Genomic DNA, 11,425 nt, shown 5'->3' on the forward strand with positions numbered 1-11,425 from the left:
AATTGATGTTTACAACTGATATTGACCAGCTGGTCAGCTCCATCATTCGATCGTGGTTTATATGTTTCTCATCCCCATTTCTCGACTTTCTCCCCATAACGCACTGTCCCCTCACGTATCACGAACCTATTTATCTCTGTCTTAAGTGCATAAAATAATGTCAACACGACAACCGACTGCAGATAAAGTTTTCACAGGTTCTTTACTCTCTTACTAAAGAAATGCCTCCTCATTTCAGTTCTAAAAAGACTCCCTTTCCCTCTGGAACTATGCCCTTATGTCATAGTATCTCTGAGCAATGGGAAGATCTTCCGCATATTCACTGTATTCAAGCCTCTCAGTTGTATGTCAGTTTCAATGAGACACACGCAGCCCAGTCCCGTCTGACACTATCCCCATCATTCTAAACTCCATTGGTTCACACTCAGAGCCATCAAACGTTTCTCATATGAAAAGGTCTCTCCTGTACCTTGTCAAGCACCAGTGCATCCTTTCTTTTTGATTGATTGGTTGATTTCAGTAGAAAGTGAGGACTGCAGATGTTGGAGATCACAGTCGAAAAGTGTGGTGTTGGAAAAGCACAGCTACTCAGGCAGCATCCGAGAGTCGATGTTCTGAGCATAAGCCCTTCATTAGGAATAATGATTAATTTCAGGGTCAGCGTCCGGGACTTTCAGCATTGGAACTTCAGGTAACCATTCTCAAGGCGGACGTCGGGACAGGCAACAACACAAAGTGGCCGATCAGCAGATAAACCAGTTTATCACCCAGAATGATGGTCTCAACCAGGACATTGAATTTATGTCACACGAAACGTGACCCACTGTACTCTACACAAACTCCTCCTCTCTCTGTCTCTCTGTCTCTCTCTCTCTCACCCTCTCTCTCTCACGCGCACGCATGCGTGCACACACACACAGAGTCACAAAGCTGTTCTTTCGTTTCCCGACAAGCTGTTCCTTTACTCAAGGATACTGTGTCCTTTTTTTAAAATCAGACGATTAATAAACCACTCTCGGTGCCGATTAGACAGGTTTGGTACAGCGATTAAAGTGTATTGAAAGGCCTTTTTGTTTTTTTTTAACAGATAAGACTTCATACCAAAAATGGGGCATGTTTTAGAAGTGACCTGTATAATGAAAGGGGAATGGTCAGTTCTCTAGCTGAGCAGTCTAGTTCAGTCAAGAACTAATTGGGAGTTCATCAGTTTTTTAAGGGGTTTGCTTATTGGGACTGTTGTGTCTCTTTGCAACAGCATAATTTAGTCTAGTTTGGATAGACTGAGTTTTGTAGAGATTCTTTACTCTATTCTTTGTGTTTCATTGTGCAAATTTGTGAATAAATTTCTGTCTGTTTTAAAACCTAGTAGTCAACCTACCTGGCTTACACTGGGTAATTCTCAGTGTGCACTTACCAAAACAAATTGGAAAGTTATAGAAAAAAGAACAAAGAAAATTTACAGTACATCAACAGGCCCATTGGCCCTCCAAGCGTGAGATGATCCAAATGCACTGTCTAAACCTATTGTGCAATTCCTAAGGATTTGTATCCCTCTACTCCCCACCTGCTCATGCATCTGTTCCATGCCTGCCTCTACTATGTCTGCTGACAACACGTTCCAACCACCTACCACCCTCTCTGTAAAGTATTTACCACGTGTTTCCCCCTTAAACGTTTCACCTCTCATCTTGAACGCGTGATCTCTCGTTCAGAATCCCTCACCCTGGGAAATAGCTTATCTCTATTCACCTTGTCTGTACTCTTTATGATTTTGCAGACCTCAATCAGTTCACCTTCAACCTCATTTTTTTCTAATGAAAATAATCCTAACCTATTCAACATCTCTTCATGGCTATCACCTTCCATAACAGGCAAACTCCTCGTAAATTTTCTCTGCACCCACTCCAAATCATCCACATCCTTTTGGTAAAGTGGTGATCAGAACTGTACACAGTATTCTAAATGTGGCCGAAACAAAGTCTTCTACAATTTTAACATGACCTGCCAGCTATTATACTCAATAGCCAGTCCGCTGAAGGCAAGGATACCATATGCCTTCTTGACCACTCTATCCACCTGCACAGCCACCTTCAGGGTACAATGGACCTGAACTCCCGGATATCTCTGCTCATCAACTTTTCCCACGGTTCTTCCATTTACACTATTATTCTCTCTTGAATTAGGCTTTCTAAAATGCATCACTTCGCATTTATCTGGATGGTGTGGGTTGCCTGTTTAAGAATATTTTGAATGGTCTAGCCGAGTTCATAACACACACACACATGCTGATGCACACGCGCACACACAGTCTCAATTTATGAAGCCTGAAAACACACAATCTCACACTCTCTCACGTGCACTCACTCACAAGCGCAGTCACTCACATGCACACGCTCACTCTGTCTTCCTCTCCTACATGTGCACACACATATACGTTTATTGGGTGGATTTGTATTTGCAGAAATATCTCTGCAGACACATTCTATTTTACTCAAAAAATGCCGAACCTTCATGCAGTCAATGCGGTCAACCCATAACCTGAAGCTGTTTTGAAAGCGTGACTTCAAAGAAGTTCTGGGATTTATATAATAATGAACCATGCACGCCAAATTCATTCTAAAAGATGAACAACTTAACAACCCGAGTTTGTTAAATATCCCATTTTACTTGCATGACATTGTAAGGTTTTGCTGTAAATTCGGTGTCTTATGGTCCTGATTCACAGTCATTTGATGAAGGAGCAGCTGCTTCGAAAGCCCATACATACAAATAAATCTGTTGGACTATAACCTGGTGTTGTGTGATCTTTTAGCATGGGTGAGGGGAGACGTCTACAAGCAAGAAAACTAACGGACAGAGTGTAAAAAACTATTTCTTCTTTGCAAGTTACATTCCTGAACTCTCACATACATAGAATGCATTGATGAAATGGCCACTTTCAGGATGATGCATATCTTGACTACTCCTTGGAATGCTTGCATTCATATCACTGTTGCAAGCATAACTGAGTTATGAAAAGATAATGTTCCGCCACTGAGTGACTTGTCTGAGATTGTGCGTGGCCACAACTATAATTTTTGTAATTCTGCTACCATAATGTTTGCATAGATGCAATGACTCCTGAAGCTCACAGCTCCTTTACGGGTCATCCACATTGCTGTGTGTCTGGCATTAAATGTGGGTGACGTAAGATGAGCATGATAGATTATCTGTGCTATGTACGACAGTAAATCACTGTTTAATTTTAATTTCAGCCACAGTCTACATTGGTCCCATGACTGATGATAACGTGTATTGATTTATTTAAAAAAAACGTTCTGGATGACTAGTACAGAGACATTCCACCACGTATGTTCATCCCAATTCACTGAGAGAGTACACTGGACTGGCTGAATGGACTTTCCTGATGAAGGGTTTATGCTTCCGAAGTGCTGGCTACTAAAAAAACATCAATCGTTGGAACTCGAGAGGTATTGAAGAAAGGTCATTGGACCCGAAATATGAATTCTAAATTCTCGTCGCACATGTTAGCATAACCTGCTGAAGTTTCTAGCGATTCCTGTTTTCATTTCAGAATTCTGGATTTTTCGGTTCATTTTTTCCACCTCAGCAACTTTTATTTTTCCCCTTGTCCAATTGACTGTTCACCTTTGCAATGTATATGCAATTTTCAAACCCCATTCCCTCCACACCATCTTTAAAAGTGACGATCGTTTCTGCTGCTGCTTGTTCCTTCAAGGAGCAGATTCTTGTAGACCGCAGATTTTGGGAGGTATCGGCCAAGTGGTATTATCACTGGATTGTTAATCCAGAGAACCCCAATGATGTTCTGGAGACACGGGTTTGACTACTGTCATGGTACATGGGGGAACATGAATTAAATTTTAAAAAAATCAAGAATCTAATGATGATTATCGTCGATTGTTGGAAGCAATCTTACTAATGCAGTTTCGAGAGGAACTCTGCAATCTTCGTCTATCTGTGTGGAGTTTGCATATTCCCCCGTGTCTGCGTGAATTTCCTCTGGGTGTTCTGGTTTCTTCCCACAGTTTAAAGATGCGCTGTCATACTAAATTGTCAATAACAATTAGTCCAAAGTGTTAAGGGATGTGCAAGCTCGATGAGAGTCAAGAGTAATGTAAAGAAATAGTGTAGGGGAATACCTCTGCGTGGACTATGCTTCAGAGGGTCAGTGTAGACTTGCTGTGCCTAGTTGACCTGTTTCCACGCTTGAGTAACCGTATTCTACTATATAACTTATCTCTCGGTGTACATCTCCTGATTATTAAACCTCATGTGCCACAATTTTTTCCAAGTTCAACATCGGACGAGTTTTGGAGATTGTTGCTTACCCCCAACCCATCCCCTTTGTCTAATGTTTATCAATCGAGCAGTTACCACCAAGTCATATTCTATGTTCATTGTTATACTGTTAGTGTAGTCTCTCTGTGTTCACATTGGTTGAATATTCCTGAACTATCAGCGGAGACAGCACATACAACACAGAACATAGAACAATACAGTGCAGTACAGGTCCTTTGCTCTCGATGTTGCACTGAACTGTGAAACAGATCTGAAGCGCATCTAACGTACATTAAAAAGTAATCATCTTATACGATGCTATTAAGTCACCCCTAAACTTTCTTCTCTCTAACGAAAATAGCCTGAGGTCTCTCAGCCTTTCCTCATCAAACTTTCCCTCCACATCAGGAAACATTCTGGTAAATTTCTTCTTCACCCTTTCCAAAGCTACCACACCCTTCCTATAATGTGGTGACCAGAACTGGACCCAATCCTCCAATTCTGTTGCACCAGAATTTTGCAAAGCTGCAACGTTTCCTCATGGCTTCGAAAATCAATCAATCTACCAATAAAAGCTAACCCATCGTATGCCTTCTGAACATCCCCATCAACCTGGATTACAACTTTCAGGGATCAATGCATAAGGGGCCTGAGATCTCTCTGCACATCCACCCTACAAAAAGTCTTACCATTAATCCAGTACGATGTATTACTGTTTCTCTTTCCAAACCTCTCACTTGTCCGCATTAAACTCCATTTACCATCTCTCAGTCTAGCTCTGCAGTCTATTTATGTCTCTATGTAACCTGTAACAACCTTCCTCACTGTCAGCAACTCCACCGACATTTGTGTCATCCGTAAATTTACTAACTGAGCTTCTACGACCTTCTCCAGGTCTTTTATAAAAATGACAAACAACAGTGGATCCAAAACAGGTCCTTTGCAGGACACCACTCGTAACTAATGTCCAGGACGAACACTTCCCATTAACCATTCCTCTCTGTCTTTTTCAGCTAGCCACTTCTGATCCCAAACGCTGCATAACCCTCAATCCCATGCCTCGGAATGTTCTACAATAACCTACCATGGGGAACCTTATCAAATGTATTACAGAAATCCATATACACCACATTACCCTCACCCACCTGTTTGGTCGCCTTCTCAAAGAACTCAATAAGATCTGCGACACATGTCCTCCCCTTCACAAGACCGTGTTGACTATCCCTAATCAATTTATTCCTTTCTAGGTTAATACAAGTCCTATCTCTTCTAATCTTTTCCAACGCTTTACCCACACCGTAAGTAAGGCTCAGTGGTCTATAATTCCCAGGGTTGTCACCACTCCCCTTCTTGAAGAAAGGGACAACATTTGCAATCCTCCAATCTTATGGCACTACTCCTGTAGGCAACGATGACATAACAATCAAAGAGAAAGGCTCTGCAATCTTTGGCCTAGCTTCCCAGAGAATCCTGAGATAAATCCCAGCTGGCCCAGGTACTTACATATTTTCTCACTTGACAGAATTGCTAACATAGGTAACAAATCAAAAACAAAAGTGGTGTTACTTCTACAGCTCTCAGCTTCCACCCTAACTCCCTGAATTCCTGCCTTACTTCTCCATCCCTTTTCCTACCTATGTCGTTGATGTGTATACGGACCATGACTTTCCCTTCCCCTTAAGGATTCCGATAACACGACCGGAGACATCACGGATCCTGGCACCTACGAGTCAATACAGCAACCGTTAATCTCTCTTGTTCCTACAGAGCCGCCTATCTGCCCCCCTAGCTATGGGACCCAAATGACAATGTTCTGCTCCTTTTCCCCCCTTCCCTTCTGAGCAACAGCGATAGACTCTGTGCTCGAGATCTGTACTCCATCCTGTAGTTCCTCGTAAGTTGTCCTCCTCAATAATATCCAAAACGTTATTGAGGGTAACGGCAACAGGGGTTCAGTGGACTGTCGGCTGGTTCCCTTTCCTTCCCCTGATTGCAATTAACTTTTCCCTGTACCTGACATGTGACTACCTTCCCATAAATCCTCTCAATAACTCTCTCCAGCTCCCAAGTGATCCAAAGTTTATCCGGCTGCAGCTCTACCTCCACCTCCCTTTCCGAGAAGGTGGAGGTGGGTATATGCCCTGCAGATGAAGTCAGCAGGGACACTCGTGGTGACCCTTACTTCCAATATTCTACAGGAAGAACATTCATTGCGCGAACATCCATTGTGACTGTTCTAAATTCCCAAAGAGACTGCTGAAGAAAAAGGTACTAACCTTACCAGATCGGCTCACAGAAAACTTTTTCTTTGGTGAGAGGAGGATGATGCGTGGGAGAACGATGAGTCTCAGGTAACGCAAAAGTTCAAATAAATTATTTCATTTGCTCAGCCGTTCCAGGTCCACTCCTGCTCAGTATGCCTATTCACGAGGTAAGCTTTCTTTCTGATTTTTTTTGCCTTCCCTGCAGCCGTCTGTTCCTCGCTCTCACCGCTCCCCTGCAAATTAAATGCCACTGAAAAGGAATGTCACTTCTCCATACAATCTTGACAGCGTCTGAAGCAAAAATGTCCTCTTTCCTAAAAAACTGATTTGATGTTCTGAATCTATCTGATCATTGAATCTTCTCCTTCTTCCCTTGTCCTTCTCCTCATCTCTCCATCAGTTTTCTTCTTGTTTGTGTTTTGATTTTCTGTCCCCACAATCTCCACCTTTCTCTCTGTCCTTTTTTTTGCGTACTTCCACAGAGCGTGCTACTACCCTCCCACCCACTTCCCGCCTCCACCCTCAGCTGTCATTTGTTCACCACTGTGAACGACGCACATCCCCATTATCCTATGAACCTGACATCACCCACTGAACTGAGCTTGAAAAGAGCCCCACAGTCACGAAAAGCAGCTTCCATGCCACGCGTAACCAACTTCACCACAACACTTAGTGTCTATATCACACAAAGCCCATTAACATTGCAAGTGTAAAACCTTAAGTTCATCAGGACTTTCTTGGACACCTCCCTCCCTTTCTTGGACCTCATCATCTCAATTAATGGTGTCTGACTCAACAAGAAAATCTACTGCACTCCCACAGACTCCCACAACTAACTGGAGTATACCTCCAACCACACTGCCTCCGGTGAAAACATTATTCCATTATCTGTTCGAAGAAGGGCCAATTCCTGCAGTGCATCTCATCCACGGCCCGCCCCTCCATCTTTGAACTCAACCCTTGCCAACGCAACAAGGACAGAAACCCCCGGTCCTCACCTTGCATTCCACACAACTTCCGTTTACATCACATCATCCACCGCCATTTCTGCCACCTATGAACAGACCCCACCACCAATAATATATTTCCCTCGTACCCTTATCTGCGTTCAGTAAGGACTATTCCCTTCTCGACTCTCGTGTCAGGTCCAGGCTCCCTAACAAAACAAGCTCCCCAAACAGCACCTTCCCTTGCCACTGCAAGACGTGTAAAGCCTGCACCCACACCGCTCTCTTTTCAGTCCAAGCCCCAAAGGAGCTTTGTACATCCATAAGAGATTTGCTTGCTCTCCCACACACACCATTTACTGTATCCATTGCTCCTGATGTGGTCTCCTCTACATTGGGAAGACAGGACATCTACTTGTGAACGCTTCAGAGAACATCTCTGGGACACACGCATGAAACAACCCCACCACTCCATGGTCAAACACTTTAACTCGCCATCCCACTCTTCCAAGGACTTGCGATTTCAGCATTTTGCACTGGGACTAGGTTGGACAGGGTTCACTGTTGCACATTGACGAATGGGTGGCATTGTTTACTGTTTTGAATGGCGACTGCGGGGCAGTGTTCACTGTTTCGCATTGGGGACTGGGGAACAATTTTTACCGTTTTTCCTTTGCGACTGAGAGGCAAAGTACACCGTTTTGCATTAATGACTCAGGTGCAGTATTCATGAAATAACATTGATGAATGTGCAGTGTTCACTGTTTTGCATTGCAGACTGGGAGCCAGTGTTCACTGCAATGAATCCTGAATTTTGTGGGATAGTTATACTGCTTTGTCCTGGGATCAAGGTGCTAACTTAGTCACTGATTTGTGCTGTGTACTGAAGCTGTGGAGTGACAGCGTTCATGGATTTGCATTTGCGTCTGGGCTGAAGTGCTCACTGTTTTGCAATGGGGACTGGAGGGGAGGTGGGGCGAGTGTTCACTGGTTTCCATTTGGGTTGAGGTGAGAGAGTGTTCACTGTTGTGCCTTGGTGACTAGGTGGGACAGTATTCAATGTTTTCCATTGGAGACTGGTGGTCGGACCGTATTTACTGTTTTCCATTCGGGATTTGGTGGGAGAATGCACACTGTTTTCCACTGCAGATTCTGTGTGGAAGTGTTCAATGTATTGCATTGAGGGCTAGGTAGGACAGTGTTCACCATTTCCCATTCGAAACTCAGTGGAACAGTGTTCACTGTTTTCCATTGAACACTTGGTTTGGTGGTGTTCAATGTTTTGCTTTGGGGACGAGGTGAGACAGTGTTTGTTGTTTTCCATTGGGCACTGGGTGGGACAATGTTCACTGTTTTCCAATGGAGATGATCTTGGTCAGTGTTCACTCTTTTTAATTGTGGGCGAGGTTGGAAAGTGTTAGGTGTTTTCCTTTGGGGACGAGGTCGGACAGTGTTTACTGTTTTCCATTGTGTTGCAGGTGGGACTGTGTTCACTGTTTTGCCTTAAGGATTAGGAGAGACAGTATTTACTGTCTTGCATTGGGTACTAGGTTGGACAGTGTTCACAAGGCGAAAGAGGGTACTGCAGATATTGGCGATTCGCGTCAAGATTAGAGTAGAGCTGGAAAAGCACGACAGGTCAGGCAGCATCCAAGGAGCAGGATAATCGATATTTTGAGCAAAACCCCTTCATTCCTGATGAAGGGGTTTGCCTGAAACGTGATTCTCCTGCTCCTTGGATACTGCCTGACCTGCTGTGCGTTTCCAGCACATTTCTTTCGGGACAGTGTTCATTGTTTTGCATTGTGGTCGAGGTGCTAGCGTGTTCAATGTTTTACATTGGGGGCTAGGTCGGTCAGTGTTCACCTTTTTCAGTTGGGGACTATGTGGGACATTGTTTAGTGTTTTTCATTGTGGACTAGGTGGTAAAGTGATCAATGTTTTGCATTGGGGATAGGTAGGACAGCGTTCTCTATTTGCCATTGGAGACTTAATGGGGCAATGTTCACTGTTTTGCTTTGGGGAGAAGTTGAACAGAGTTCAATATTTTGCATTGGCACTTGGTTTGGACAGTGGTTATTGTTTTGCCTTGGGGACTCGGTGGGACTGTGTTCACTGATTTGCATTGGAGCTCGGTGGGACAGTGTTCACTGTTTTGCGCTGGGGACTAGGGACTGTGTTCACTGTTTTGCATTGGGGTATGGTTGTAACTTTAATCACTTTATATGCATTGGAGACTAGGTGGGACAGTGTTTGCTGTTTTCAATTGGTGATGAGGTGGTACAGTGTTCACTGTTTTCCACTGGGAACCAGATGGGACTGTGGACACTTTTTTACATGGGGACTATCCGCAACATTGTTTCCTCTTTCATTGGTGGCAAGGAGGGACAGAGTTCACTGTTTTCCATTTTAGACGAGTTATGGCAGTGTTCACTGTATTCCACTAGTAATAAGGAGGGACTGTGTTCTCTGCATTGCTTTGGGGTCGAGATGAGACAGTGTTCACTGTTTTGCATTGTGGACTAGGTCGGTCACTGTTCACTTTTTTCCATTGGGGACTAGGTGAGACAGTGTTTAGTGTTTGACATTGTGGACTAGGTGGGACAGTGTTCTCTAATTTGCATGTGAACGAGGTGGGACTCTGTCAACTGTTTTTCACTGGAGACTAGGTGGGGCAGATTTCGCAGTTTTCCATTGGGGACTAGATGGGACACTGTTCACTGTATTTGCACTGAGGACTAGATAGGGATGTGTTCACTTTTTTATCATTGAGGACTATGTGGGATAGTGTTCACTGTCTGCCACTGGAGACTCACTGGGATAGTGTTCACAGTTTTGCTTTGGGAACTGGGTAGAACAGTGTTCACTGCTTTGCTTAGGGACGAGGTGGGACAGTGTCAGTATTTTGGATTGGTGAGAAGTGGACGATGTTCAATGATTTGCATTGGGAACTTGGTTGGGACAGTGTTCATTGTTTTTCCTTGGGGACCTGGTCGAATGTGTCCCTACTTTGCATTGGGGCGAAGTGGGACAGTGTTCACTGGTTTGCATTGGGGACTAGGTGGGGCAGTGTCAGTATTTTGCTTTGGGGAGAAGTTAAACAGAGTTCAATGTTTTACATGGGGCACTTGTTTGGGACAGTGTTTATTGTTTTGCCTTGGGGAATCTGTGGGAATGTGTCCACTGTTTTGCATTGCAGCTCGGTGGGACAGTATTCACTGTTTTGCATTGGGGACTAGAGACTGTGTTGACTGTTTTGCCTTGGGTATGGGTGTAAATTTAATCAGATTTTATGCATTGGGGACTAGGTGTGGCAGAGTTCGCAGTTTTCCATTGGGGACTAGATGGGACAGTGTTCACTGTATTTGCACGGAGGAATAGATAGGGCAGTGTTCACTGTTTTTCAATAGGGGACTAGGTGGGACAGTGTTCACTCTATGCCATTGGAGACTCACTGGGACAGTGTTAACAGTTTTGCTTTGGGAACTTGGTAGAACAGTGTTCACTGTTTTGCATTGCGGACTAGGTGGAGCAGTATCAGTGTTTTGGATTGGGGAGCGGTGGACCGTGTTCAATGATTTGCATTGGGCACTTGGTTGGGGCAGTGTTCATTTGTTTTCCTTGGGGACTCGGTCGACTTTGTTCACTACTTTGTATCGGGCTGGGTGGGACAGTGTTCACTGCTTTGCATTGGGCACCAGGTGGGGCAGTGTCAGTGTTTTGCTTTGGGCACGAGGTGGACAGTTATCAATGATTTGCATTGGGCACCTTTTTGGGACAGTGTTCATTGTTTTGCCTTGGGGACCCAGTGGACTGTGTTCACTCTTTTACATTGGGGCTAGGTGGGACAGTGTTCATTGTTTTCAAATGTGGGCTAGGTTGGACTATGTTCATGGTTTTGCATTGTGAACT

This window comes from Chiloscyllium plagiosum, unplaced genomic scaffold, assembly GCF_037043375.1.
Source record: "Chiloscyllium plagiosum isolate Xiang-an unplaced genomic scaffold, Cpla_swu_hap1 HiC_scaffold_8, whole genome shotgun sequence".
Taxonomy (NCBI): domain Eukaryota; kingdom Metazoa; phylum Chordata; class Chondrichthyes; order Orectolobiformes; family Hemiscylliidae; genus Chiloscyllium; species Chiloscyllium plagiosum.